Genomic DNA, 13,524 nt, shown 5'->3' on the forward strand with positions numbered 1-13,524 from the left:
TCAAGGACACGGTTTGGGATATGAGTACAACGATTTTATCATACATGGGATTTTGTCAAAGGTATCTGAGAAGTGAAGTCAGTAATTCTGGGGAAATCACAACTTTCCCAGGCCTTTCTACAGGGAATAAAAGCCACTAGTTTAGTAAGATGTCCTGATCATTGGTGACACGTATGTCATGAGTCTTAGTGTAGTTTCCTGCTAAATCCAGCTCAGCCCTGCAGTCACTTTCCATGAGCCCTAAGTACTGCAGGAAAAATCTGACTCATAGCAGCACTTCTTGTAACACATTCTGGCTTTGTGATTAAATTTTCCTTCTTTATTTTTTGAGTGTGGAAGCAGATAAAGAAGAGAAGAGTCTCATTCAGCTGATATTTAAGAAAAGGTCCAAATATACCTCAAAAGAAGCACTTGCATAATAAGAAAGATTATTCCCATTTTACAGAAGAGAAGCCTGAAGAATTCAAATCAAGGATTTGCTTAACTATTTAGTAAGAGCTGTTATCAGAGCAAAGACAAAAATAGAAGGACTGTTCAGATGGTGAGGAAAATTGTGCACGTAGAAAAGCCTAAGTGTTCTTTTCTTCTCTTATTTATTATTTATTTATTTATTTATTTATTTATTTATTTATTTATTTGAGATGGGGGTCTTGCTCTGTCGCCCAGGCTGGAGTGCAGTGGCATGATCTCTGCTCACTGCGACTTCTGCCTCGGGGTTCAAGCAATTCTCCTGTCTCAGCCTCCTGAGTAGCTGGGATTACAGGCGCCTGCCAGCACGCCTGGCTAATTTTTGTATTTTTAGTAGAGATGGGATTTCACGATATTGGCCAGGCTTGTCTCAAACGCTTGACCTCAAATAATCCGCCCGCCTCGGCCTCCCCAAGTGCTGAGATTACAGGCATGAGCCACCCGCCATGCCTGGCCTCTTCTCTTTTTTAAAAAAAATTTTGGGCCGCGCACGGTGGCTCACGCCTGTAATCCCAGCACTTTGGGAGGCCAAGGCAGGCGGATCACGAGGTCAGGAGTTTGAGACCAGCCTGGCCAACATGGTGAAACCCCGTCTCTATTAAAAATACAAAAATTAGCTGGGCATAGTGCAGGCGCCTGTAATCCCAGCTACTCAGGAGGCTGAGGCAGGAGAATCACTTAAACCTGGGAGGCGGCAGTTGCAGTGAGCCGAGATCATGTCATTGCACTCCAACCTGGGGGACAAGAAGGAGACTTCCTCACAAACAAACAAACAAACAAAATTGTGGCAAAATACGCATAGCATAAAATGTATCATCTTAACCATTTTTGAGTGTATGGTTCAGTAGCATTAAGTACATTCCCGTTGTTGTGCAACCATCACCACCATTCATCTGCAGAACTCCTTTCATTTTGCAAACTGAAACTCAATCCCCATGAAACACTAACTCTCCATTCCTTCCATCCCCGGTCCCTGGAACCCACCTTTGTACCTTCTGTCTTTGTGAATTTGACCACTGTAAGTACCTCCTATAAGTGGACTCATATAGCATTTGTCTTTTTTGTAACTGGCTTATTTCACTTAGCATAATGTCTTCAAGATTCATGCATGTTGTAGCATATGTCAGAATTTCCTTCCTTTTAAAGGCTGAATAGTATTCCACTGTATGTATGTACCACATTCCATTTGTCCATCCATTCATTTCTTCTTTGTTGTAGTTCATCTGAAAAATGCTGGCAATCTGCATTTGAGTATTTGGACGTCAGATTGGCTTGAAGGAATAGAGGTGACAGATAATCCATCCCAGTGTTTTTCCAAGTTTGTTTCTTTGTCCTTGCACTTATGTGACAGCCATTGCAGAGAACCCCATCTACAAAAGTGTGAGTCAAGCTTCCTATCAGGCCTGATTGGGAAAAACCCTGTTCCTTGTATGGATCTCAAAACTTTCCTTGTCAATCCTGCCACCCAATTCAGTATTTAACTGAGTTAATATGTAGACACATGATACTAGCCATAATACTTTTTAGACGTTATGCTCAAGCATCAGATTCTGCTAAGGCTTAGGAGCAGGTGGGAGAGAAGAGGAACCCCAGACCACCACATTCAGACTGTTGGGTCTTGCAAGACAGTGAAGGAGCATTTGCTGCTTTCATTACCCTTACTCCAGCCCATGCAGCTGTTTTAGTGACTTCCTGCCATTCTTCTCTCCAGACTTACTCCTCTCTCACAGAACACGCTAAATCCCTCCTTTTCCTTCATGCCTCAACTAAATTAAGTCCTCTCTCTTAGCCCTAAAAAAGTGAAGCACAGTGAACCAGTAAAATGTATGGTTTAGGTTTTGTCTTTCTCTTACATTCGAAGTAAATATTAGAAATAAATTTGACTTTTCTGCACCAAGGTGAATTGCCCTCAAGTTCCTAAAAACAGCTGGTTTTCTTCTCCTTTGTCTTAATACTACAAGAACAGAGTCAGTTTCACCAAAGTTATGGTACATTGTTCCAATGGATGATCCTCCTGTATGCTAAAACAAATCTCTTTTATTAATTTTAATTTTTAATTTTTATGGGTACATAATAGGTGTACATATATTTATGGGTTACATGAGATATTTTGAAACAGGCATGCAATGCATAATAATCACATCAGGGTAAATGGGGTGTCCATCACCTCAAGTATTTATCCTTTGTGTTATAAACAATCCAATTATATTCTTTCAGTTATTGTAAAATGTACTATTAAATTATATTTGACTATAGTTACCCTGTTGAGCTAGCAAATACTAGGTCTTATTCATTCTTTCTAAGTATTTTTTGTACCTATTAATCCTCCTCACTTCCCCCCACTCTGCAAACACACACACACACACACACACACACACACACACACACACACACACACACTTCCCACTACCCTTCCCAGCCTCTGGTAACCATCCTTCTACTCTCTATCTCCATGAGTTCAATTGTTTTAATTTGTAACACCCACAAATAAGTGAGAACATGCAAAGTTTGCCTTTCTGTGCATGACTTATTTTGCTTAACATTAATGATCTTCAGTTTGAACCATGTTGTTGCAAGTAACAGGATCTCATTCTTTTATATGACTGAATAGTACTCCATTGTGTATATGTAGCACATTTTCTTTATCCATTCCTTGGTTGATGGACACTCAGGTTGCTTCCCAATCATGGCTATTATGAATAGTGCTGCAATAAACATAGAAGTGCAGATATCAGTATAATAGACTAATTTTCTTTCTTTGGGGTATATACCCAGCAGTGGGATTGCTGGATTATAGTGGAGCTCTATTTTCAGTTTTTTGAGGAACCTCCAAACTGTCCTCCATAGTGGTTGTACTAATTTACATTCCCACCAGTAGTGGATGAGGGTTTCCTTTTCTCCACACCCTCACCAGCATTTGTTATTGCCTGTCTTGGATATAAGCAATTTTAACTGAGGTGAGATTATATCTTATTGTAGTTTTGATTTGCATTTCTCTGATGATTATGCTGTTGAACATGTATGCCTTTTTGCCATTTTTATGTCTTCTTTGGAGAAATGTCTATTCAAATTTTTTGCCCATTTTTTAATCATGTCATTAGATTTTTTTCGATAGGGTTGTTTGAGCTCTTTACATATTCTGGTTATTAATCCTTGGTCAGATGGGTAGTCTGCAAGTATTTTCTCCCATTCTGTGGATTGTCTCTTCACTTTGTTGATATTTTCCTGTGCTGTGCAGAAACTTTTTAACGTGATGTGTTCTAATTTGTCCATTTTTGCTTTGGCTGCTTGTGTTTGTGGGGTACTATTCAAGAAATCTTTGCACAGTCCATTGTCCTGGAAAGTTTTCTCAATGTTTTATTTTAGTAGTTTCATACTTTGAAGTCTTATATTTAAGTCTTTAATCCATTTTGATTTTATTTTTGCATATGGCAAGAGAAAGAGTTCTGGTTTCATTCTTTTGCATATAGATATCCAGTTTTTCCAGCACCATTTATTGAAGAGACTGTCCCCTCTCCAATGTATGTTCTTGGCACCTTTGTCAAAAATAAGTTCACTGTAGATGTATGCATCTATTTTGTTCCACTGATCTATGTGTTAGTTTTAAGCCAGTACCATGCAGTTTTAGTTACTATAGCTCTGTAGTATAACTTAAAGTCAGGTAATGTGATTCCTCCAGCTTTATTCTTTTGGTTTAGGATAGCTTTGACTATTCTGAGTCTTTTGGGATTCCATATAAATTTTAGGATTTTTTTTCTCTTTCTGTGAAGAATGTTATTTATATTTTGATAGGGATTACATTAAATTTGTAGATTGTTTTGTGTAGTATGGATATTTTAATAATATTGATTCTTTCAATCTATGAAAATAAAATATCTTTCAATTTTTTGTGTGTCTTCTTAAATTTGGGGGGTATTTCCTAAATTTTTTTCTTTTTTGTGTGTGTGATTTCTTAAATCAGTGTTTTATAGTTTTCATTGTAGATATCTGAAACACTTACCTTTAAAGTCTACTTTTCAGGTCTAATCGTTCATTAAGCGTACTATAAAACAGCATTGTTTAAGTCATACTAAGACATAAGAAATACTGGTTTAGAAGAACATATATTCTGGTATATTCAATATGCATGTGTTAATCAAACCTATGTTTTACAATTGACTGAGACTCAGTTTCCTCATCTACAAAATGAGATGAAATGTAGCACCTACCTCAAAGAACTGTCGTGAGGATTAAATAAAAGAGCCAATGTGCTTAGCCCCATACCTGACATCTAAGACTTCAATAAATGTTAGCTCTACTTGTATTAGCCACTTAAGTCAGTGTCTGTCATTTAGGGGGATTACCTGTCCTGATTTGCCTGGGACTCTTCCCATTTTAGCACTGCAAGCCTCACATTCCAGGAAATCTCTCAGTCCCAGGCAAATCAGGATAACTAGTTACCCTCCATCATACATGAAAATCCACAAATACCAACGACAGTCATTACTTCTTTAACACTATTGGAAAGCTCCTAAAAATAAAAAAGTAAAAATCTATTAAAAACTATTGCTTAAAGATACTATTTGTATGACAGTGGTTAAATAAAAAATTATGAGTATACTTGGACAACATTCATCACAAGTTGAGGATTAAAGTGAAAGGGTCCTAAAACAACCGCTTTTTCTTGTTCATAGTTTCCAAGTAGACTGAAGATACTAAATAGGATAGTATATAATTTAACACATGTAATATTATTTTAAAATGAAGACATATTATCAAAATTCGTTGATATTTTTAAAACACTAAAATATTAAACAAATGAAACATGAATAAAACACAGAAAGTGTACCCTTTTTGTGTGTTTATGAATAACTTTAGTGTGAATCTCTCACAATGCTAAGCTCAGGTAGTTTTTAAACAAAATAAACAAAATCTGATTAATAATCCTATGTTATAGAATGTTTTTTAACCTGCTCTTTCCTTTGATTTCATAGAAAGTAGCTTTATTTTTCTCCGTTATTCTGAAGAAAATATCCCTTTTGTTATTTTTATTTTTAAATTCCTAAGTAGACCTCACCCACTGAGAGTCTCTACGGAACTCCGTCTGTCTCTGAGAAACTCTCCTCCTTGCACTAAAATGAAATAATTCTGTTGTTAGCTGTCCTTTCGAGACCAAAGAATTGTGATGGTATCATTCTGCTGTAGCTGATTTCAAATAAAGTTCTTATGCTGGAGCTGGATAAATAACAACTTTTAAGAATCCAGAAGTTTTTTGAATGTAAAATTAACGTATGTTACATACAAAGTTAATCATTTAACAATTACAAGCAAACACATTTCTTCAAAATGTCTATACATGTCAAAACAATTGGTCATATTGTAAAAAAAAATCAGCCAAATAAAATTTTGTGAATGAAATTGATTACTAAAACTTTTTAGTTTTGATAAGTTGCATTTCATTCATTTTGATATGACACAACTTGGACATTTGAAGCTTCATGGGTAAAAAATAATTTAACTGAATTTAAAAATCCTTAGATTTATATTTGTGTGTGTGTGTGTGTGTGTATGTGTATGCAGCCATTGTTAATTACATACACACGTCCTCAGATATCAAAGTTTTATTTCAGGAGAAAGAAAAGAATATGCAATACATAGTATATCTATAGTTGTTATATTTCATACACTTACAGTTTTTATATTTAAAATGTCTGGATGCAATTTCTCATCAAAAATGTTAAATACCAAGGACACATCTATATTTTTTGGTAAGATGCTATCTATTGAAAGTGCCATGCAGGAGAGATATAAAAGTAACGTGATCAAGTCTGAATTCTCACTAATCTCTGGTGAAGGAAGACATTTGCTATTGATAATGCTAGTTAATCTCCAGAGTACAACTTGGGTTTTATGTATTTTTAGATGAGAAATCACAAAAATTGATCTGCACTTGCTTCCCATACAAGCTTCAAGTGCCAGCTGCAATAAAAATCTACGGCTATGATTCAAAGTCTACTTACAGTCTGCATGAAGAAAGAGACTCCAATGCTGCTCAAAATGAGTTATCTTCTTTCTTCAATTTTGAAAATGCCTTAGAAAAATTAACTAATTAACAGATGCATCTGATGAGAAATCCTGTAGACTATCACTCAGAGATCTTCTATTGTATGTGACGTAATACATTACCAAGCACAATAGAAGTTACTTAGCTCTTAACAATAATTCTTAGAAGCTATGTAGAAACTGAGATTGATTCCATGTAGCATTAAGAAAAAAGATTCCTAAGTAGCAGACTCCTTCATCCTTTATTTAGGCCAAGGAAATTATGACCTTAAAACAAAATAAAACAAAACAAAAAAGAACCACAAGTTAATTAAAGAAAAAACCTAACCCACAGCGTTTACTTGCAGCTGAGATTGATCTTAAAGCTAGCAGGTATAAAACGTAGTAATGACTACTACCAGTGCTGCTTTAATTTTTTGAAAAAGGAAATTCTCATTGGCGAGGTGATTTTTTGTGTGTGAGGGATGAGTGATGGCTTTGATGTTCCTGAAATAGGAGATTAGGAAGATGGGTTTTCAAATTCTTGGTTTATGCGGTGTGTAAATAGTGAAATAGCTATTTATATTTACATCTTGATAAGACATAGGCTTTCTCTAAAACACTTTCTACAATGTACCTAAAATCATGTTTTTTTTCCAGCACCTAACACAGTACCTGGTACTCAAAATGCATCTGTTGAGGGAGTAGAAACATAAATGACACCCAATAAATACTCATATTTATATTATCACAGAAGTCTATACATTTGCAACCTTGGTTTTGATCATGTCTACTAGGGTGTTACTAGGGACACCACATGTACAAAGCCTGATTACAACGCACACTAGAGGAACTCTTAAGGCAAACTGCTATGCGTATCTGTACTACAGAAATCACGTTCAAAATAGTACTAGATAAAATTTGGTTTAAATTTATGAACACATTTTTGTTTACAAGTTAATGCACATAAATATTTACTCTTTGAATAAAACTACATGTGAATCATAGACCCATTTTTGTTCCATTGACTTGAACAGTACATTTGACATCTTACAAATACTGTGAACAATGTTCTTTCTGAATCAACCATACGAATATAGAGAACAAACCTACTTTTACATTGCAGTTCATGTAAAGTCTGCCAAGTCTGTTAGGGTGTAATTGACTCTAGTTAGCTCTCTCACCAACAGAATTATTCTTTACGTTGGGTGAATAACACTCTAAAAAGTAATGCAGTTTAGAATTAAAAGAAAATAGAAAAAGTGTGCTTTCATTTTTGTTCTTCTAGCTACAGTTCCCACAGGGCTAAGTAAGATCCGAACTAGGAAAATTGACATAAAACATGAAATTGACAAGGAAGTTGGATGCATAAAAGTAAATGATTGCTACCTCATGTGATTACTGCAACCTCATTATGTACTACACACACACATTTATATACATACATTAAAACTAACTTACAAATGTACAACAAACTTACTGGAGTACAATTACTAAGGTGGTATCTCTGATTACGAAGAAAAGCATCTAGACCTATTCTTCAAAGAACTTGACAAGTAAAATGATTTGCATTAAAATACCTGCTTACCAATGATGACAGAGTAACTGATACACAACTAATTTTCCTGTCATAAATAACTATAAAATTGGACAAAGTATATGAAATAACCATTTTAAGACGTTGTACAACAGGCAATGCGAAATAGTGATTACCGTGTGAAGAAAACTAAAAAACATTAGCTCAACAATCTCCCTGGCTTTCTGTTTGGAGGCATTTTCTGAACTGTAGTGGAGGGAGAGGAAACCCAGAGCACAGTGGTCATTTTTTGGGGCTAAGGGGAAAGAGAACAGAATTTGGAGCTCCAGTATTTGCTAGAATGTATGAGTTAGGGTCCACATAAAAGGGAGCTGTACAGAGCAGGAGATTCGGAAATCCATATTGAGGACCCGGAAACACAGCTTCACATGGGCAGGCCAAGAAAACATGAGGTCCAGCATAGAACAACTACTGAGCAAAGACAGCTACTAGAGGAAGAAAAACTACTGAGGATCTGTGAATAGAACAAGTACTATAGCCTGCACAGGCCAAGAGACATTTAAATTCCAACCAATTAGAGAGCAGAGATCTCTTTAAACACCCACAGTGCTTAGTAGAGAGTCCAGAAAGGCCATGCCTTAGAAGGACATATTTATCTCTAGAGTAAAGGCTACTCTAGGCCTGCTCTAACAAAATTTTACTAAGACTCAAAGGAATCAAGATGGCTTAATTTAACTGCTTTCTAGAACAAAACTTAACACTCTATTAAGAAGGAAACTAAAATCACACACCATAGGAACTATAACGTTCAGCATAAAATCAGGAATTACTTGATGTATAAAGACCACAGCAGAAGAAAATCAGTCAATAGAAACAAACTCAGAAAAGAGAGAGATAATGGAATTAACAGAAAATAACTTTAAAACAACTATTATTACTATGTTGAAGATTTAAAGGGAAATGTGCATAAAGTGAGGAAACAAGTAGAGACACACAATAGAGAATGGAAATTTTATAAAAGAACATAAAAGAAAAAAGATATCCCCTGCTGGGTGTCATGGCTCACACCTATAATCCCAGCACTTTGGGAGGCCAAGCTGGGAGGATTACTTGAGGCCAGGAGTTTTAGACCAACCTGGTCAACATAGTAAGATGTCATCTTTAAAAATAAAATAAAATATTACAATAAAATAGAATAATAAAAAACAAATCTTAGAACTTTGTTCCCCCCTCTAAAAAATACATGAAATGAAAATTTCCCTGGATGAGTTTAACAGCAAAAGAAAAGATCAGTGAATGTGAACAAAAAAATAGAAATGAGTCAAACTGAAGCAGAGAGTGAAGTGGACTTAAAAAATTAACTGAGCCTCAGTGACATGTGACAATATCTAATTACATGCATGGAATCGGCATGGGAGAGACAAGAGGAGGAGAGCAGAAAAATGTTTGAAACAATGGTGGTTGAAGATTTTCTAAATTTGATTAAAAACTATATACTCAGAGACCCAAAAAAGCTTAATAAATTCCAAGAAGGATAAATCTATAGAAAATATCTCCAAAGCATATCATCACTCACTAGCTGAAAGTCAGTAATAGTAAGAAAAATATTAAAAGAAGACAGAGAAAATAGACACATTACACACAGCAAAAACAATCATCAGAAAAACTACTGACTTCTCATTAAAAACAATGCAGGCGAAAAGACAATAGAAGGACAATTTCTAAGTGCTAGAAGGAAACTGTCAACAATCAATATCCAGTGAAAACTACTCCTCCAAAATGAAGAGAAAATAAAACTACTTTTATCTGCTGTCTTCATTTATTTTTCTCAGTAAAATGACATATGATTAGAGGTTAGACAGCTTTCTTTGAATATTAGCTGGAAAATTTTGACATATTTTAGTGCCTGAGTCTTCATGATACATTAGTGTTTTGACCAAAGCAATTAATAAAAAAGAAAAAATTTGTCACCCACTGGCCTGCATTACAAGAAATGTCAAAGGGAGGTTTTAAGTTAGAAGGAAAATAATTTCAGATGGAAACTCAGTTCATAAAGGAATAAAAAGCACTTGGAAAGCCACTATATAGATAAATATATAATATGTTTTAATGTGTTTTTGTTTTTTGATTTTTTTAAAGATAATTCATTGTTTAAAGAAAAAATAATATCAATGAATTGTGAGGTTTCTTTAAACGTGTAAAAGTTAAATGTGTGACAAAAACAGAAAAAAAATAGAGGAGGGGAAACTTTTAATTTCCTTGTGTTTTACAAACAGTGGGCTAGTATTAATGCAAGGCAGACTGTGGTAAGTAAAAGATCCATATGAGAAGTCCTATAACAACCATTAAGAATAATATGAAAAAATAAATACAGTGATATATATATTAAACCAATAGGAGATGTAAAATAGAATAGTAAAAACTGATCTAAAATTAGTCAGAAAAGAGGGAAAAAAGAATAAAATATATATGGGAAAATATAAAACAAAGAGCAATATGGAAGTCTTAAGTCCAACTATTTTAATAAATATATTAAATGTAAATGAACCAAATACTTTACTAAAAGGTGAAACTGTGAGACCTTATTAAAAAGCATCACCTAATATGTGCTGTTTACAAGAAACTCACATATAATGTAAAGACACATTGAGCTTAGAAATGAAAATGACTGGACAAAGGTATGCTATGAAAACACTAATTCTAAGAGTGATGGAGTGGCTACAATTATATTAGACAAAGTAGACTTCAGGAAAATTAGTTTTACCAGAGATAAAGAAGGATATTTCATAATGACAAAAGTGTCCAATCATAAAGAAGCCACAGTAATCATAACAGGGCATGCATCACTAATAACAGAGCATCAAAATTCATGAAGCATAAATAAATAGCACAAAAAAGAGAAATAGACAAATTCAAAATTACAGTTGGAGATTTTAACACTCTTATCTCAGTTGACAGAATAACTAGACGTAAAATCAATAATCATATAGAACGTTTGAATCATCCTATCAACAAACACAATTCTAAGTATATTTATAAAACACTCTTCCCAACAATCAGAAAATCTATGTTCTTTTCAAGTGTTCATAAAACATTCACCAAGATAAGCCTTGTGCTAGGCCATAAGACAAATCTCAATACGTTTAAAATAATTTAAATCATTTAGAGAAAGTTCTCTGACCACAACAGGATTAAATTAAAAATCAATTGCAAAATATATTTGAAAAATCTTTCAATATCTGAAAATTAATTAAAATGCTTACTAAGACATAGGTCAGATACAAAATTAAAAGGAAATTAGAAAATATTTTGAACTAAATGAAATAAAAATATGACATATCAAAATTTGTAAGATGAAGGTAAAGCAGAAAGAAACAAGGTTTTAAATATTTACATTAGAAAATAAGAATGATTTAAAAACAGTGATCTAAGAGTCTGTCATAAGGAACTAGAAAAATCAGGATAAATCAACCCAAAGTAAGAATGAAGAAGGAAATAATAAGGATAAGAGCAGATATTTATTAAATAGAAAAGTGACAAATAATAGAAAAACTAAAAAAAAAAAATTCTTTAAAAAGATTAATAAAATTGATACCTCCTAGCTATACTCATTAAGAAAAAAGAGAAAATGTAAATTATCAATATTACAAATGAAAAAGGAAATATTATTATAGATTATTCAAACCAGAAACACAATAAGTGAATACTATTAACAACTTTGTGAGTAAAAATTTGGCAATTTACATTAAAAGAACAAGTCTCTTGAAGAATATAAATTATTAAACTTAACACAAGAAGAAATAAAAAATCAAAATAACCCTATATCTATTAACAAATTTATTCATAATTTTAAAACCTTTCCACAAAAAAAAAAACATAGATGGCTTCACTGGTAAAGCCTATCAAACAATTAAGAAAGAAATTATACAAATTGTATTTAAACTTTTTCAAAAATATAAAAGAAGGGAACACTTCCCAATTCATTTTATGAGGCCAGTGTTAACTTGATACCAAATCATTCACATACATTACAAAAAAAGAAAATTACAGATTAATATATTTCAATAACACAGATACAGAAGTCCTCAAGAAAATATGATCAGCTCAAATCCAGCAATACATAAAAAGGCTAATACATCATGACCTAGTGGGATTATACCAGAAATCTAAAGCTGTTTTAACACTCAAAATAAAATGAATGTTATTAAACATATTGGCAAGATAAAATAATGAAAAATCACTTGATTATCTCATTAGTTGAAGAAAAAGCATTTGATGAAATTCAACACCCAACTACAATAATAGTAGTAATAATAATAGTATCTACCAGAAAGTCAGATATAAAAGAAAATTTTCTCAATCTGATAAAGACCACTTATTTTTTACAAACGGAAATAATATTATATTTAATTATAAAATACTGAATGCTTTTCCCTTAGGAAACAAAGTAAGGATGTCCTTTCTTAGCACTCATATTCATCCTTGTACTAGAGGTCCCCAGCTAGTATAATAAGACAATATAAATAAATAAAATGCATAAGGACCAAAAAGGAAAGAGAAAAACTCTTTTGAATTACTGGTGACATAATATATAGAAAATTCTAAGAAGTCTTTAAAAAAATCCTAATAAGCTGATTTAATATTGTCACAGAAAACAATGTCTACATACAAAAGTCAATTGCTTTATTACATGCTAGCAATCAAAACTTGAAAAATGAACCTATAAACATACCATTTACAATATCATAAAAACAAAAGAAAGTATAGAAATTGGAAAAGTGTGGTATTGGTGTAAAGATGAACAAATAGATTCATGAACCACACAGACACACCTCAAACATCTACCAGCTGCTCAGTTCACCCATATCCACCTGTATATTATGAGTCAAACCCAACCTCACCTGGCGTTACTCTTTCTCTCTCATTTCAGATAACCCACCTTCTTCTACCACACAAGAACTGAGAGTAGAAAATAAATCTACACTTACATGATCTATTAATTCTGAACAAGGTGTGGCCTCTAGAAGCTGAAAAGGGCAAGAAAATAAATTTCTTACTAGAGTTTCCAGAAGGAATTCAGCCATGCCAACAGCTTGGTTTTAGCCCAGTGAGATCCATGTCAGAATTCTGACCTACAGAATTGTAAGATAGTAAGTTTCTATTGTTTTGATCCACTAAACTTGTGTTCATTTGTTAATTAGAAATAGAAAACTAATAAACTAGTTCAAGAAATAGTATATTCATTAATTTATTTAGATAATTTTCAGATAATAAGCTGTGCATCTGTTTCATGCCAGGCACTGACCCAGGCATGGAGATTTGGGATTAAAATGCACAGCTCTTAACTTGAAAGTTGGGATCTGAAAGCAATGAGAAATAAATGTAGCAAAAACTATGATAAGGCTAAGCACAAAATGCTGTGAGAGCACGAATAAGAGGCATTTAACCAAACTGAGGAGGAAATAATAGCCAGGAAGGCTTCCTGAAAGAAGTGATAT

General features: G+C 33.5%; 1 protein-coding gene across 2 annotated transcripts in view; it reads right to left on the reverse strand.

Moving 5' to 3' along the window:
• The window catches only part of LOC115893617, a 72,532-nt gene that overhangs the window by 20,296 nt on the left and 38,712 nt on the right, over positions 1 to 13,524 (reverse strand). The window lies entirely within an intron of this gene.

This window comes from Rhinopithecus roxellana, chromosome 15 (genome assembly GCF_007565055.1).
Source record: "Rhinopithecus roxellana isolate Shanxi Qingling chromosome 15, ASM756505v1, whole genome shotgun sequence".
NCBI classification, from domain to species: domain Eukaryota; kingdom Metazoa; phylum Chordata; class Mammalia; order Primates; family Cercopithecidae; genus Rhinopithecus; species Rhinopithecus roxellana.